Source organism: Chroicocephalus ridibundus, chromosome 4 (genome assembly GCF_963924245.1).
Source record: "Chroicocephalus ridibundus chromosome 4, bChrRid1.1, whole genome shotgun sequence".
NCBI classification, from domain to species: Eukaryota; Metazoa; Chordata; class Aves; order Charadriiformes; family Laridae; genus Chroicocephalus; species Chroicocephalus ridibundus.
Window position 1 is genome coordinate 33,008,484 of NC_086287.1, and position 16,888 is coordinate 33,025,371.

At 37.0% G+C, this 16,888-nt stretch overlaps 1 protein-coding gene across 4 annotated transcripts in view; it reads right to left on the reverse strand.

Moving 5' to 3' along the window:
* The window catches only part of AKAP6 (A-kinase anchoring protein 6), a 292,205-nt gene that overhangs the window by 115,126 nt on the left and 160,191 nt on the right, over positions 1–16,888 (reverse strand). The window lies entirely within an intron of this gene.

Here is a 16,888-nt window from a genome sequence, read left to right on the forward strand (position 1 = left end):
CAGACCCTTGCAGACCCCAGTGCAGAAAGCTCCTCTAAAATCAGTAGGTATCTGCTCAGGCAGAAGTAGTTGCAAGATGAAGATTTGAACAAACAAAAACAGAGACGGCTCAAAATGACCAATTTTCAAAGGAGTTTATAATGCTCAGGGATTCAACTAGGTAATTAAATTAAAAAGTATGCATGCATGTGTCCAAATTCCCATTATTTTCTGGGGGACATCAGTGCCTAATTTGTACAGGCACTTCTAAAAATTCTTCCAGAGGTTTGTAGACCCTTGGGATGTTTGGGCACCAAAGTATCTCAGCAAATGTCTCTTTAAGTGACTGCAGCAGTATAGTATTTTTTTGAAGCATGAAAATAACATGTTATTTGACCATCTGAATTCCTCTTTTATGCTTGCTAATTACTACAACATATATCTGTAAATTCAATAGAAATAACTGTTCTTTTAAGGACACTACTACGCCTGTCAGATTTTTTTTGTTACATTACATTTCATTGTTTCATGACAATTAATCTTCCCAAAAATGACTGTAATGTCAAATACACAGTATTATGGTATTGCATCATAATTTGGGAATCGTGAGATAGTAACTGAGAAGAAACATAATTTTTAAAAAGATACATAAACAGAAGGAAAAAAAATAGTGATAGTTGGATGCTGAGATCTCCTGCAGTCCTTTGTAGAAGTGTGTCAAGACTGAACTGCAAAATGGAACTCATTCCAGAATGTAGGACTGCCTGGATTCAGACTGGCAGTTTGGCATTTGCACTGTTGCAAAAGGATAAATAAACGATATTCTTGATTGCTTCCTGTAATTTTAATGAAAGGTACTTTTTCAGTGTTTACATGACTGTGGCTTTTGCTACAAACAAGCTTTAGCCACCAGCACTTTTTAAAATGTGCACAGCTTTATGCATAGAAATTAATAACAGCTTTTTCTCATCTATTTTTTCAGCGCACAGTGTAAGAACGGTAGTGATTCCTTTTGACCTTTAGAGGGAAGGAAGGTCTTTTAGGAAAGCAGATATTCTTGTTTTATAGGGGAACTGTGTAAACATAAGTAATGTGCCTGTGAACATTTTATGATCAAGATAATAACAAAGGATTTAGCTTCAGTATTCACCACACAAAATAAATCTTCAACAGAGATGACTGTTTTGTGACTTCTTCAGCTGAATACAGTGGTGCTTATGCTAACCATCCCTTCAGTGCTGGCAGCCTTACGAGAACTCTCAGAAAACCTTTCCTGTCATTAGACATTCTCAGCCGGTCTCCAAGTGAAGGAGTATCCAGCCCCTTGTCAAAGAAAATGTCATCATAAGATTATGAGAAAGAGGGGAGTGAAGGTAAAATTAAGTAAATCAGGGAAAATGGAATTCTGAGGAGGATGTGAAAAGTATATTAAAAATGAAGTGAAGATCAGCATCTTGCTTAGTACACATTTGAATATTCCTACAGGAAAAGAGAATATAAAATTGAACTACTGATCTCCTGAGGACCAGACCATTGTAGGGAGGATAATCCCTTTTTCTAAATGGACAGATGGTGTGGAGCTGAAAACAGAAAGTAATTCCTACTTACTATCAGGAAAATGTATGGTTATGCAATGAACATTACCTCGGAAGCAGGGACTATGGTTTCTATGTACTGAATTTTTCAACTTGTTGAGGCAACAGGAGTGACATTTAAAATTATCAGCTATAAATTAGGATATGGAGCATTTTCCTACTATAACGCCCAGGACTACCTTCAGGAAAATGGATAAACTTTAAGGGTGCATTACTTTGAATAACCATGGGTTATTCCTACAGTGGCTGAGAGGAAAAGCCCATGCTAATAACAGTTAAGAAGGCTGTAGACAATATGCACATACATAGATGACATATAGTTGTCCCTATATATTGTTTGAATCCTTGAGATTCATATTCTTTAACTGCTTTTCCTCTTTCATGAGGTGAAAGGAAACTTCAGACCAACAAGTGGTAGAGAGACCTGGAGAACCTCAAAGGGGAAATCTTTCTTCCAGGAGACAATCTGATATCAGATAATAAGACAAAAGCATTCATGCATACAATTATATAGCTAAACTATTACCAGGAGATTACAATAAATAGTCCGCTTGTCACAAGCAGTGCCTCACAGCCCTAGCTATTGCCAACAAAACCTAAGATACTCAGGCATTGAACTGTTGATATAAGTATGCAGTCTTAAACGCTTGGTTTTGAATATTTTTACTTAAGTGACCTTCCCAAGGTCAGGAAAAATGGTATGCATAACTCTCTGTTGACTTATACCTACTCAATTCAGCACTTTAATGCTAGGCTCCCTGCTGTTTAATCTATCTTTTTTTCAATATGAAAGTTGTAACTAAATTCCTGAATTTGCCATGACTTATACACACGCTGAATAGTATGAACCTAAAAGGTGTGTAAAATTAAAAGAGACATGTGAGACCCAGATCAAGACATACACATGACTGGGAATTTAAAAATAAAATTGACAGACTAGGCAAGGTGGCCAACTTCTCTTTACAAGGCATGGAGATAGCTGGGTAGTCAGAACAGGATTTCTGACACTCAGTGCACTGAGCAAAATGTTATATAAGGAACCAATAGGAAATGATGAAGAAAGGCCAAATTTCACACTGTTGTTTATAAGCCTAAAATAGATGTCATGGAAATCTGGAATTCAGACCATAAAATGCCTCCTGAACATACAAAATGCACATAAGATATCCCTATAGGTTAGCTCTACAGAAAAAGTAGATCGCTGTTTTCTTTAAAAAATCTGGGGATTGGAGCTGCCATGATTAATCTGTTTCTTGATAGCTTGGTAATTAGAGCATTCTCTTGGGAAGTTGAAAATAGAGACTTGATTTCTCATAGTAACTGCTCAGAGAGCTAAACTGCATGCAAGGTACTGTCTGCTCTTCCTGCTGAAGTTGGGTGATGAGAATCAGAAATGCGAGATTCCTGATGCCAGAGAAGCAGCAAGAGGGATCCTGCCTATCGCCCAGTGAGAAGAACAATCTTCTAAGTAAATGAAAAGAGAGGAATGGAGAGCCTGTATGGCCCTAAACCTGGCCCTAGCCTAGAGGCTGACTAATTTTTCAGCAAAGAATTATTGGATAAAACATATAAATATATTGTGAACTGAAAGAAAAGCTCAGATTTTCTCCTTTCCAAGAGTGAAAGGCTATTTTCTTTATTGTTTCTCCTTCCTGTCTTATTTTATATTGCCATGCATGTTATATATGTGTATACTTTAACTGTATTGGCAGTTTTGTATGTACACTAATTCTGTGTCAGGCTGTGGTTGTTTTAACACACACAAAAAAAGAAATAATGAAGACTGCCAACATAATCTGAGTTTTCAGTTATGTTGACCATTTTCCAATGTATTGTACTACCACCATACATTTACCCTGGGAAATGTACACACAGATATACTCTATTAGTACACTCTTATGGCTTCATTTATGCAAGTATTAACATTTATTCTGAAATATAACAGCCTTATGTAGGATAGTAAGGAAAATAAATCTTTCTGAATCAAGATAAGAATATATTCCTGTGTTAATAAATTTATTTGGGCTCATTTAACCTTTTTTTTTTTTAACAATTCGCTTTTCTGTGTAGCCAGGACACAGCATTTTATGAAGCATAACGTAACAGTAACTTCCACAATTTTATAAATGGACATTGTGCCAATTTACTGCTATTCACATCATCCATTTAAAAGGAAGGTATCTAATTTCAAGGATCTTCTCTTTGCATTTTATTAAATAAGATCTACAGACTAGGAGAAAAATACACAGCTGCCAAGGAAGTATCAGTGAAAAAAAAAAAAATCTTCTATTGCCTGAACTAGGGAGGCAAGAAATTACATTGAAATTTTAAACAGAAACAGAACTTTTCCACCAATGTAGATAATAATCTTTTAGAGATAAAACTGTTTTGACAAAACTGTGTAAATACAATGCTCCTGACTGCAAGCCCATTATTGAATGCAAGTGGGAAATAACTGTAAGGCTCCAAAAAGGGCAATGCTAAAGTTACAAAATATAGACCCAACCACTGCAGTATAATTTTTCATGTTAATTACGTTCTCTTATCATCAATATATAGCCGAGTATAACAAGAACAAAATACCAATAAAGTTAGTTTGCAAACATGAACAAAGCAAATAAAATAATACTGATACCTAGTTAATTAGCTTAACAGCCTTTTATCTCGTGGAATAGTTTCCCTCAAACAAAAAGAACATATTAATCATCTCTTGTTCTTCTCTACAAATGATAGTACATTTCCAGAAATCTAATGTTAACCACTTTTTTTCTAAATGGTAGAGCTGGATTTTTCAATGGTCAGAGAGCTGGAAATACATTTTTCAGCATAAATACCTTAACGTGACTACTGTGCCTCTTCACATAAGTAGATTTAACGTCTAAGCTCATGTCAAGATTTCCTAGAATTTCCCAGTAGGGTGTCCCCCTTTCTTCTTTAGACATGTGCATCTGGTCTCCAAACTTCACTAGATAAATCACAGAGCCGGTATGTTTTACTGTTTAATTCTTTCAGGCTCATGATACCACAAACACACACATACAAAACTATAGTTGCCAGCAAGATAAATAAGCAGCGATAAAACCTACAATATTATTACTGTAAGTCTTTCCCAGAATTCCTTAAATTCTTGGAAATTCTTGAAGTGTATTTTCAGCCCTTAAAAAGTGACACAGCTCTTACAGCTACTCAAAACATGAAGAGATGCAATACAGATGTAACATTTTCTCTAGCCTATCTTATGTTCAAGCATCTTTCACCATCCACCATTCTGCCCCATTGCTCTCCTAAAAATCCAGGATCTAGCCTGTGATAAATCATTATGTTACATCTCTGTGGATTCACCAGTAAAGGCTCCTTACCACTGTTCAGAGATCTAATCTGCTTGGGACTAATTATTTCTAAAATAATTTGAATTTCTTCTTTGAATTTATTTTTTAATATGTCTTGCTCTGGTAAACATCCTTTAAGTGATATAGGTCTATATTTCTAATATTTGCAAGATGTGTGGATGGTAATGAATATTTTGGCAATTCCATACGTAGCCCATTTGAATACAGTTCAATACGTGCTTTAACCCTATTATAAATAACAGAATATGCAACACACTGAACAGACAAAAAAGTATAATACAAAATTATAAGATGATCTCCCTCTAAGAGAATGCAGACTTTTATGAATAAGTAACCTTCTCTGAGGATTGATTAGAACAGATGTTTATGTTTGTACTTATGTAGCTGTTTATAGATGGTTACAAATGAAAATGGATATATTAAGTTTCTTTTCAAGCATACAACAGGCTGGAGAAAAATGATGACAAGTATCTGGGGCAAGCCCTTTAGGTCTTAGAGGAAGGAGGGACGATTCTTTCCCAAGGCCCCATAATCATTTAAAATGATGAGGGTTTTTTTAATGATTTAATATAGTGAGTTGAGCTACATTCCATTAGATATAATTAGACCTAGACAGGAAAGGTAGATCTGAAAAGCTAATGAAATATTATTCAGATTGAATCTAAGATTGTTGATTAGGATAAAGCTAACCCTGATTAGTATAAACAAGATAGGTGTTAGAGACCTTATTTTTCTTTTTCTTTTAATTTCATTTTTTATGTTAGTCTGAGGAGAGTCATAACTTACCATTTACTTAAAGGAGGTACAGCTGGAAATATTATTTTCTTTATTATATTTCCTAATAATTTTTCCTTTCATCCTGTTATACTTTCAACATCATCATCATTTGACCGCTTCTATACCTGCACTCTCATTTCATTATATATATTCCATATGACTCCTAAGACTCACCACAATCCTTCTCCATATGGTAAGTGCTCATTTTGCAATGAGTTGGCACAAGATCAGTGCTCTGCATGAGTCCCACTTAAGCCCCATCATAATTTCTTCAAACAGTTCATAGCTATATAAACCCCCATGTTGAGGGATTAAGTAAGATCTAAGTGATGTATAGATTTTGTGCTGGTCTTTCGCATAGCAGTGAATTTCATCTTTTATCTAGTCCCACTTCTAGCTTTATACTTTCTTCATACTACTTCTCAACGCTTTCATCAGCTTCCCAAATCCTATGTGTCAAGCAATCACTGAATCCTCATACAAATCTCCCTTTAAACCTATTTCTTTCAAAAAATCGCCCTTGCCTCCAATGTCTAAATACATGATGCTTTTGGGACTTGAAAAGTGCTCAATCTAAAAAAGCTTTCTACAGAACCAGTGAAATGTTGCTAAACTTTGCATGTGTCCCAAAGTAAACTTCGGTGTTGGTGTTCAAATAGCGAATTAATGGTGCAAGCTGCTTTTAGCATACTACTTTTCTTAGAATCTTAGAATCTTCATGGTTGGAAAGGACCTTTGAGATCATCGAGTCCAACCAAACAACCTACAATCTCTGCCACTAGAGCATGCCCTGAAGTGCCACATCTAGACATTTCTTAAATACCTCCAGGGATGGTGACTCAACCACCTCCCTGGGCAGGCTGTTCCAGTGCCTGACCACTCTTTCAGTAAAGTAATTCTTCCTAATACCTAATCTAAACCTCCCCTGCCGCAACTTCAGACCATTTCCTCTGGTCCTGTCATTATTCGCCTGGGAGAAGAGGCCAGCACCCACCTCTGTCCAACCTCCTTTCAGGTAGTTGTAGAGGGCAATGAGGTCCCCCCTCAGCCTCCTCTTCTCCAAGCTAAACGTGCCCAGCTCCCTCAGCCTCTCCTCATATGATCTGGTCTCCAGACCCCTCACCAGCCTGGTAGCTCTCCTCTGGACATGCTCCAGCGCTTCAATGTCCCTCTTGTACAGAGGGGCCCAGAACTGAACACAGTACATGAGATGAGGCCTCACCAGTGCCGAGTACAGAGGCACGATCACTTCCCTGCTCCCGCTGGCCACACTATTCCTTTCACTATGCTCTTTCAAAACAGACTTTGAAAGCTTGCAAATGGAATTTGAGAAGTCCCAAACAACGCTAATTTGAGCAAGGTCTTTCACAAACTGCACATATGCAATCTGAATACTTTTATTAGTCATCTTTGCTTGTAGGGAAATGTCATACCTTAATTTAGAACTATTTCTGGAATGTAGCAGCTTGAGGTGTATATTAATAATGCCTTAGATTTATTACATTCCCCAAAAATGTTTACCGAATTATTATGTCATGCATTAATTCTCACATGGCAACTAATCTGGAAAACAGACTCCGGGCAATAGTAACTTTTAAGAGGGACACCTCATCTGCCTCTAGGCAGATCTGAAACCTGAAAAAACAGAGCTCTTTTTAATACATTACTTGGGATGAAATTTTTTGACCAGATGAGTAGTAGTAAATTGTCACAGTAATAAATTAAATGATACCAACCCCTTAGATACTGATAAAATTGTATTATGTATAGAAAATACGTACATACATAAGCGTACTTATAATATTAGCTTAATTTATGCCTTGGTAGAAATACATAAGCAGAGGGCATTAGGTGGGTAGAATCCAACGATAGACTCAGCTAATTGATAAGTGGGCATTATTTGTCCTTTTTGATTATTCTTGCTAATGAATTTTTTGAAAATGGACAGCCTAGAGCACAGCTCCTTTTTGTAGTCTGTGTTGCTGTAGGAGCACACAATGGCATAATAGCATTCTATTTCCAGTCAAGGACAGAAGTTACCTTGGATTTATCAGACATAATTTCTATCAATGTTATTTCAGATTACATTTTAATTCATTCCTCTAATCCATCTACAAAAGACTATTAGTCACAACTAATTTACTAATACAGCTCTATTATAGGAAGTGCTTTCTGAAGTAACTCTGATTTTAATTAATCTCTATTGTGCGCTCAGTCCAGATTTTGGAGTGACAGATACACAAATAAAAATAGACAATGAAATACACAAATACAAATCCTCTCTCTTTCATGCTTATGTTTTAATATGCCAAAACAGAGAATTTTGTATCTTACATACTAACACCTCTGTAACTCCTTTTTTCTTCACAGTTACATAGCTTTGCAAGAGATATTCCGTTTCTTCCTACCTCCAATGAGTCTCTCACAGCAGCCTTCCACAGCAAAGGCTATGGAATTTAAGTTATACATGCAATATAAAGATGAAATTCAGGTTTGTGCTAAAGTTATAATTGTGGTGCAGCTGGGTATCAAGGATATCATGTGCCTGTGTGCACATACAGTGCACTTGGTCATTAATTCCCTGGGTGGCCCAGGAACACCCTCCTTTGTCTCTGCACAGATGAGATAATGGGCTGATTGGAGGCAAGGGACCAACTTAAGAGGCAACTCCCTGACTGCCTCACCACCTTCACAACGAAGTGCTTCACTAATTGTTTCAGGAGAGCTCCAGGTGGGACTCTCAGTCCTGGAGATTCCTGCAGGCAGCTCCTGCTGTGCCAAGACCATCTGACAGATGCTACTTGTATGCTTCAAAGTGCTGATTAACATCCCAGGTGGACAACCTGGTGGGACCAGAGACCCCCCAGGCAGTTCCTGCTGCAGAACTGACCAAACTGGACATGGATAATATACTTGTCAATAGTCAGTAGAAACTGTCCCTGCAGATGAAGAAATGCTTATGCAGGACATTCCTTTGTACATAATTAAGACAATAAAGAGATGTTTCGTAAGTCATTGACCCTTCACATGCTGTATTGGTCACACAGGACCATGGGCCAGCTAAGTATAAGAATTCAGCAAAACAGCACTTTGGGGAGCCTCATATGACCCAGCTGAAGCCACCAGTGTACAAGCCTTGTCAATTGTCACTTGGAAAGTGACACCAGTAATCTTGTTTGACAGATTTCATTTCTCATGGAAGTGCTACCCTATGCCCAAACCCCAATAAGTAGCGTGTGTGTGTGGGCACTTTCCAGAAAAACTGAAGATTAATTTTAGAAACTGAAAGACAAAACCCATATGTCCGACAGTTCACTTTAAATTACACGTCCACTTTTCTGGTGAATGGCTTGTGCTCAGAAAAGCTGTGAGTTATACTTGAAAGAAGAAAAACAAAATTAAACCAAAACAGGACAAACCTCTCCATCCATCCCTATTTTGGTTTGAAATAATCTGAGAGCACTTGAACCCTGCAATGTCTAATAGATTTTTTTCTTTTCTTTTTGGAAACCAAAAAGACGAGAACACCTAACACACAAAACAAAAGTAAAGATTACATCCGGATAGAAAATTCCAAGTTAGGTGCTTTCCTGATTTATCACAATCTGGATGTCAATACAAAATATATAAATGAGATCTTGTAAAACTAAGACTTCCTTTCAACACTGTCTTTCCCACAGGATCTGTAGAAACCAGTGTGAATCCCTTCTTCATGAGTTACTCTCAGCTCATAAGTTCATTAGAAACATTTTTTGATGAAACTTCAGATGCAGAAGCTTACTGCAAAGAACAACAAAATCTGCTACCAGGGATAAATTCAAAACTGCCAATAGCAGTTATTGCTAAAGCCAGTAAGACCTACTTCTTAAAATGAATTAAATGCAAAATTTTACTGTGCTGAGTCAAGGATGTTGAAAATTTCCCAGAACTACCATATTTTCAATGGGAGATTCAGGTTTTGTTTAACAATATGTTTTGTTGTTTTGCAAAACGTACTTTATAGCAATTTTTTAATAACACTGTTTTTTATTATAAATTATGGCCTAAAACATCTTAGTTTTCATCTTGAAAAAACACGCTCTGTTTTTTTCAGTAAGAGTATTTCAGGAGAGAAAAAGAAGATGGGACATTTTCCAACCAGCAATAGTTGTGAGACATTAAGATCCCTCCAGACTGTTCTTTTTTCTCTTTTATGATAACGAGAATATAAAAAACTAAAAACTTAATTAACTTAAGTTTTTAATTATAGGTATACTTTAATGAACTGACAACTCTGCATGCATGATGAATAAAGAATTATCTTTTTCCCTTTCAGAGTTTATCTTGGTTTTGGTTTGGGGTTTTGTTCTGTTGGGGCTTTTTTTCGCACGATCCACAATCTGAGCAACAAAGTATACAAGGGGATAAATGAATATCTGCTTCATAACATAAATAGCTTTTTTAAGTACTGTTTTGGATATGTCTTGGCCTGGGATGGGAGAAAACAAGCATGCCTTTTCAGGCAGTTTTATCTGAGGATTACTTTTATCAATTACACAACGTAAGGGTAGGCAACACGGAAAAAACCAGAGAATTTGCCATGTTTCCTATTTATAGCTAGAGAGCTTCCTATTCAAACAGCTGTAGTCAAGATGAACATCTAAGAGAATAATGGCAGATAAATAAAGTCAGACCAGTAACTTGTCATCTTTTTCTTCTTGAAGTGCCTCTATTTAAATTAATGTCCATTTGGCTATTTTTCAACATCCGACTTCTGAACAGCTTTAGAGGAATTATTTTTATTTTGGGTAAGAACAATACTACCTACCAGTATTCATTCCTTCTTTGCAATACCAGTTTTCTGTTCTAAATACAAGATATGTCTTGTGCAGTACCTTTTAAAAACCCTGTTTCAGAAGTTAATAAAAATGCTCTGGAAAGTAAATATTTTCATCAAATTCAACCGCATTGCCAGGACAAATTATTGAGTTTCAGGGATACTTCCACATACTGCTTTGCTTTTCATTTATACAGCCTAACTTGGTAAATACAATTGTAACAGCTTTTATACTTATCTGAAATCACAGTATAGTGTGGAAAATGTATACCTAACCCTGTTTATTTTTATATGATTTCCTGAATTGAAGTGAGTTCTTTTCTGACACTATTATGATGCCAACATACATCATCTATTTGAGATGGTGTTTTCAAGGTTTTAACGAGCAAAGGAATAGAACTGCACGTTTAGAAATTATGTGTTTATTTAAATACTCAACTTTAAATATTTAAGAATATGTTCCTTCAGAAAATGTCACGTTAGGAGAGATGCAAAAAGAACTAACTCACTAGCGCTTTGGGAATCAATATCTCTGGAAGCTCTCTGTGGGCTTGTCAGCACAGGGACAAGAATTCCAAGATTACTTAACTAATGCTTCAAAAATAATGTGCATAAGTTAAAGTGCACTAATCCCCCATGTGGACACTCGTTCAGGACTAAAGTGGCCTTAATTTGCTGTAGCTTAATCCTTCTCAAAGGAGCTAGAGCAAGCTATGGCGACTTTACTTCTGAGTAAGAACATCCATATGGGAGTTTAATGCTCTTCAAATTTTGCAGAATAACTTCATTGATTTAATAAGCTTTCCTAGGTGCTCACCAAGCAGACAAGCTTTTAGATGCAAAGGAAACAGTATCACTGCTGACCACTCAGTGTGTCATCTCTTCCACCACTCCTTGCCTTTGCCTATTGAGGATATTATTGCATTACTTTCTGCCATGTTTAAGTAGCAACCAATGGACCAAAAAACAAAGCAGGCTGGAGTCTACACAGAGAGGAACTGAGAGTAAGGACATACAGATTCTGATTTTTCCTTGTTTCTGACCTGCTATGTGAACTTCTTAATAATGCTTCCATCTCTTTGCCTCTGATTCCCTAACTGTAAAACAGAACCACATCTTACTTCCTATCCACTTGTTTCTGGTACACATACTACTAATACAGGTTTCTCACACCATAAACTTTCTCATAGCTTATACATGTGCCCTGAGTAGAGACTAGAAAAGATGAAGTCCAGGCACAGGTGCAAGCCTGCAGTACAGCTGTAATTTTCTGCATATGTCTGATCAGCACAATTTAAAACTTTGGTTTACAAATGTAACATGTGATGGCAAGATTAGTTCACAATCCCTACAAATCAAAGTCACAAATTGGAACCAGATACCATGCGACACTAAGCTATTTCAATTACAGTTAAAAATCAATACATGTGGTCATTTGACTTTCCCGACAAAATGTTGCTCACATAGCACACGTGACCCTAACTGTGTAATTCATATGAGACTGGTCAAAAGATGATTCATGTTCATTCATACAGTCAATGATTTTTAAAATTATTTTTTCCATTCTGTTGGGATAATATTATTACTGCTCTTATAAGGAAGGAACTATACTCAAGTTGATCTTGCACAAAATTCCCAAAATAAGCTGGACAGCATGAATATTGGCCTTATTTTATTTTGCATTGCACACTTTAAAGAGACTGCAATCCTTGAGACACAGGAAATGCACCATATGCCCTGGATGGGCATAATACTCATTCCAGACTGCAGTGTCTTCTGTAAATACAGCCTCTATCTCTACCAGTCCTCTGGGAAAAGTTCCTGAGAACAGCTCAGTTTTTCCAAGGAAGCTCTGAACTCACCATCAGTTTGCACCAAAAGTAAAGGAAATAAAGTTTAGGTCTGCCTAGCCTGCTCACCCTTGCTGTCTTTTCATAAGTGTAACTTCTCCCTACACATCTTCAATATCATTCATAATTGCATCATTTGCTGGTGTCGCTCCCATTCGCCATTGTTTTACCACCTCTGAAAAACAAGAATACCCACTCATGACAGGTGCGCAGCAGCTCTAATCTCAGCAAACTTACATCTGTCCTCTCCCTTGCTTAGATAGGATAGAGAGTAACCAGCAAAAGACAGTAACCTTATTTCTTGTCCCATTCTTTTACTTTGTATTGCTTCAGTTCATTATCTTTTTGTCACTGATTTTTCAATTTTTCATCAGGTTCAGCCTGCTTCAGACACCTCCCTTCTCCACAACTTCTTTACTTCATCCTACACAGTTCCAACAGGCAAGTGTGAAAGGGCTGTAACAATTCAAACAAACAAGACTTTGACTCCTAATTTTTAGCTACCATGATGCATACATGGCATGCCTACCTATTCTTGTTTTCCTCCATTTCTCCAAACTACTACTACCACTAATTTTTGCTACCATTTATCATGGCATTCTTCTACAGACACCTCAATTCTGGCAACCATTGAGAACATGCTTAACTATACTCACGTTACTAGTTCCTTTGTCTTCAACAAAATCAACATATGGATAAATACATGTGTTAATACTTACATGATGAGGACTTTAAAGTATTTTTGCCTTTATCTCGCCAGTGCTACACCTCCCCAACTACTCATCTGTTTGCCTTCTATTATTTTCCTTAAAAGGAAATCTTTGAGGATCAAACAGCCCGAAGCTGTTAACTGCTAGTGACATTGGGCTTAGTCAACAGATAGTAAAAAGCTAAGAAAATCTGACTTATCCGATATTTTTTTAACATACATATTACTATAGAACATAAGGTCCAGCAAAAGGTACATTACACACTGAGGAGAATTTAAAGTAGCAACAACAGGAGTAGAGGGGAAAGTGTTCATCCCCCTGAGTAAACGATTACTAGCAAGATAAGTGCAGGAGATCATTCCTAGTACAATCAAGGAATATTTCTATGGAGTTACCAAAGGGAAAAAAAACTTTGTTCCAATAAAGAGGTTGGCCAGAAAGTCTCCCCTACTGAAGAAGAAAATAGGAGTTTTGAAGAGTAAAGGATTAAAACAGCCTAGACCCTCTAGAAGATCTGAATGGGAGATGCAGGAGGCAACTAGTGACCAGGCTGAATGAGAGAGAGAATTTTTGATGTAATTTTAAAGATTAGGTGCATAATTTATTTTATTAGTTCATTTATGCGCTCTCTAAACATCGTAACTATTTCATCTCTCTTGAATATTTGTTCTAAAATTTTTAGTTTAATCTAGTATAAATGTGATATCAGGTAAGCAGGTTAACACCACCACCTCCTGACTGGAAAGGTGGCAGGTGACTAAATGTCATCTGCCTTTAGACAATCCTGCAGTGCCTCACCTTCCATGCTCACCTTCCACTGTGTCTAAGGGATTATGGAACTGGTCTTACTGAGAGAAACGCCAGCTGTGTACAGAGCTGGCACCAAAGGAACAGGGGAGATGGAAGTGTCCTCCTGTGACTGTTGATATAGTGAAGACTCTCTGCCACACTGCACAATATTGGGATAATGTTTGAATCTCAAGGGGTGCAAAGAAGAGGATGTCACCTCTTTATTTGTGTTTACTGTGGAAGTAATTTATCTTGACTTTCATTTATTAGTAGTTTTACACTCAGTTTACAATTTGATGGAACAAGCCCATGCAACGTGAAACAGAACAGTAAATTGATGGTGATCTTCAAATACGTTAAAGCTTGCCACACGGAATAAAGTAACGATTCTCTGTGTCTTCTGGGGATAGGACAAGAACAACTGTGCATAAACTGCTGTGAGGTAAATTTAGGCAAGACAGTAGGAAAAAGCTTTCAAGTTTGCTAAGCACTGGAATAAATTGTTTTGGGTGTTACAGAATACCACCACTGGCTGTTTTTAAGAAAATAGTCAGACTGCAGAAACAATTTAGATGTGATTTTTAAATTTTTGTGCATTGGACAAAGCAGAGGACTAAATGACCTCCTGGAACGTCTTTTAGTACTTTGTCGTATGATTTTATGAAAACGACATGCACCTATGAAGTAGAAGTACAAAGACTCGTGCATCACTTATTAGAACCTATCTTCTCCTAGTTACAAGGCCAATACAGTAGACCAGTGCACCAGGCAGTCCCAGGAAAATGCAGTAGTAATTCTTTGCATGGAAGTATGCACACACCACTTTACAATTTTCAAGAGGAGTCAGCATCTCAGCAAATCACATTGTTATGTTGTGTTATGATGCATGATGTTTTCATAACGATGTGACATGTCTAAATGACAAAAACCTGGCTTCCTACCAAAAATGTAAAGCAGTTTACTTTTATTTTTTTTACACAGGAAAAAAGCCATTATCAGTTCATATAGCAGATTTCCCTGCAAGAAAATGGCAGCAGACCAATTTCATACAAAGTATTCCCCAAGTTTGTAATTATGAGAAAACAAAAAAGTTCAAAGGCTTTTAGAAGCAGAAGATGCTTTCATAGAACTGTGTATCACTCCCTACAATGAAACTATAGGAATATATAATGAACAACAGAACTGCAAATTGAACATCATCCTGTAAGTTTTGGAAATAGCCAGAACATTTCCAAAACCCAGAATAATATTTCTTCTGTAGTAAGGTCAACTGGCACTAGCAGTATTAGTAACTGGGCTTTCCTCACTGCAAAAAAAAAAAACAAACCCTGACAGATAATAATGCAATAAATAACTACTGTTTAATCTTATTGGTTTTATTTGATGCATTAATATAAAAGCAGCAAGAAAATCTTTTTGATAGCACGTTCTCCTTTGTTATAAATAACTCACCCTGAGATTCTTTTCTCCTTGCTACTTTGTAAGACTGCTAGATCTCTTTTAATGTCACAGGTTTTCATAAATACAATATAGCTTTTGGCTCTCAAATTGTGCCTTGAAAAGTTGCCATGACAGCATGGAGGATTCTGTTCAGGTTGCGATCCTCTGTATGCTATGCTGTTCCTTTCTCACCAAAGTCTCTTAGCACCTGTGCAGACATGCACTTGGCAATGTGATTAACTCCTATCATATATCATCCATTCTTTTGCTCATCATTCTCCCAGGTGAATGAAACAGTGTCTAGGCATTTTTTTCTGGTAGCATGTTGGTTTTGCTGCTGTTATTATAAAGCATGTTACTATGTCCTCAGGTTAGAAAGGCAAGGACAAAAATTCTGTTGCAACAAGACTAGAAGGTGGCCTGATGTGCAATATTCCTCTGGTCCCCTGAGAGTTCATTTTACGTCTCATACCTCTCCCCTAGCCCTCCAGCACTTTAGACTTACTCAGCAGCCTATTCCCAAAATGCCCTAGAGAAAAAGACAACATAGAAAGATGGAGCAGGAGGGCTACTGATGTGTTGGCTCAGTCCTTCCACCTAGCTCATGTTTCAGGTTCCTGGGAGCCCCAGCCATACCCTGACCCCGGGTCTTGTAGGGGCTGGAAGAACAACAGCAATATTGTCCCTACTTACTTTCAACATGAGATGCTCTATACAACAACTATTAAACTTAGTATGGTACTATAAACTCAATTCAGGATAAATTCAGTGCTGCTGCCACCATGCATCAGGTTTATAATACAGATCATTTTAGGCATCAAAGGATTTTTGCTTTAACTTTGCAAGTCTTTTGAGATCACGTGCAACTGTATTTATGAAACAAAGTTCTTTTTGCCTCAGAAAATATACCATCTGCATTTGCTACAGGTCAAGCCGGGATTTGTTCCTGAATCAGTCACCCAACCCTAATTCTAATAGAATACCTCTGAATAGTTTTATACTAATAACTGCTCTGTAGAGACTCTTGAAATTATAATATATTAAAGACCCATCAGCCTATCAGAAGAACATGTAATTTTATGTTCATTACTTCTTGGTTCCTGACTATAGAATTTGGATGGTTGCACCTCAATTAAAAGTTGAATCAAAGTTAATATAATTTAAATAAAAACTTCAATATAAAGTTAAAGTTCTGTTCTTAATAGCATTAATACCCTCTAATGACCGCTACGGTCATTACCACTAGATAACTGACCTTCTTGAACCTCTCTTCACACAGAAACCTTTCTCCCAACACAGTCAATTATTTAGCAGTAATGAGTGCTCTGTAAGAGATTATTGTTTAACCAAGTACCTTGACACACTGCTTTTTCCCTGTTATCTCTATTCTTCAACAAATGGTACATTTTTTTCTATTATAGACTTTTCAGTTCTGAGGATAGAAGGCTGTGGTCTTATTCTTTCCAATGCAGAAGTTCACCATGTAATTGGCAAAGCTTCAGATATAATTAAAATCTTGAAAATTAGGGTGCTATGAAACACTGTTTGTGAGCAGCAACCGTGGACCTATAAGACAGAGCAG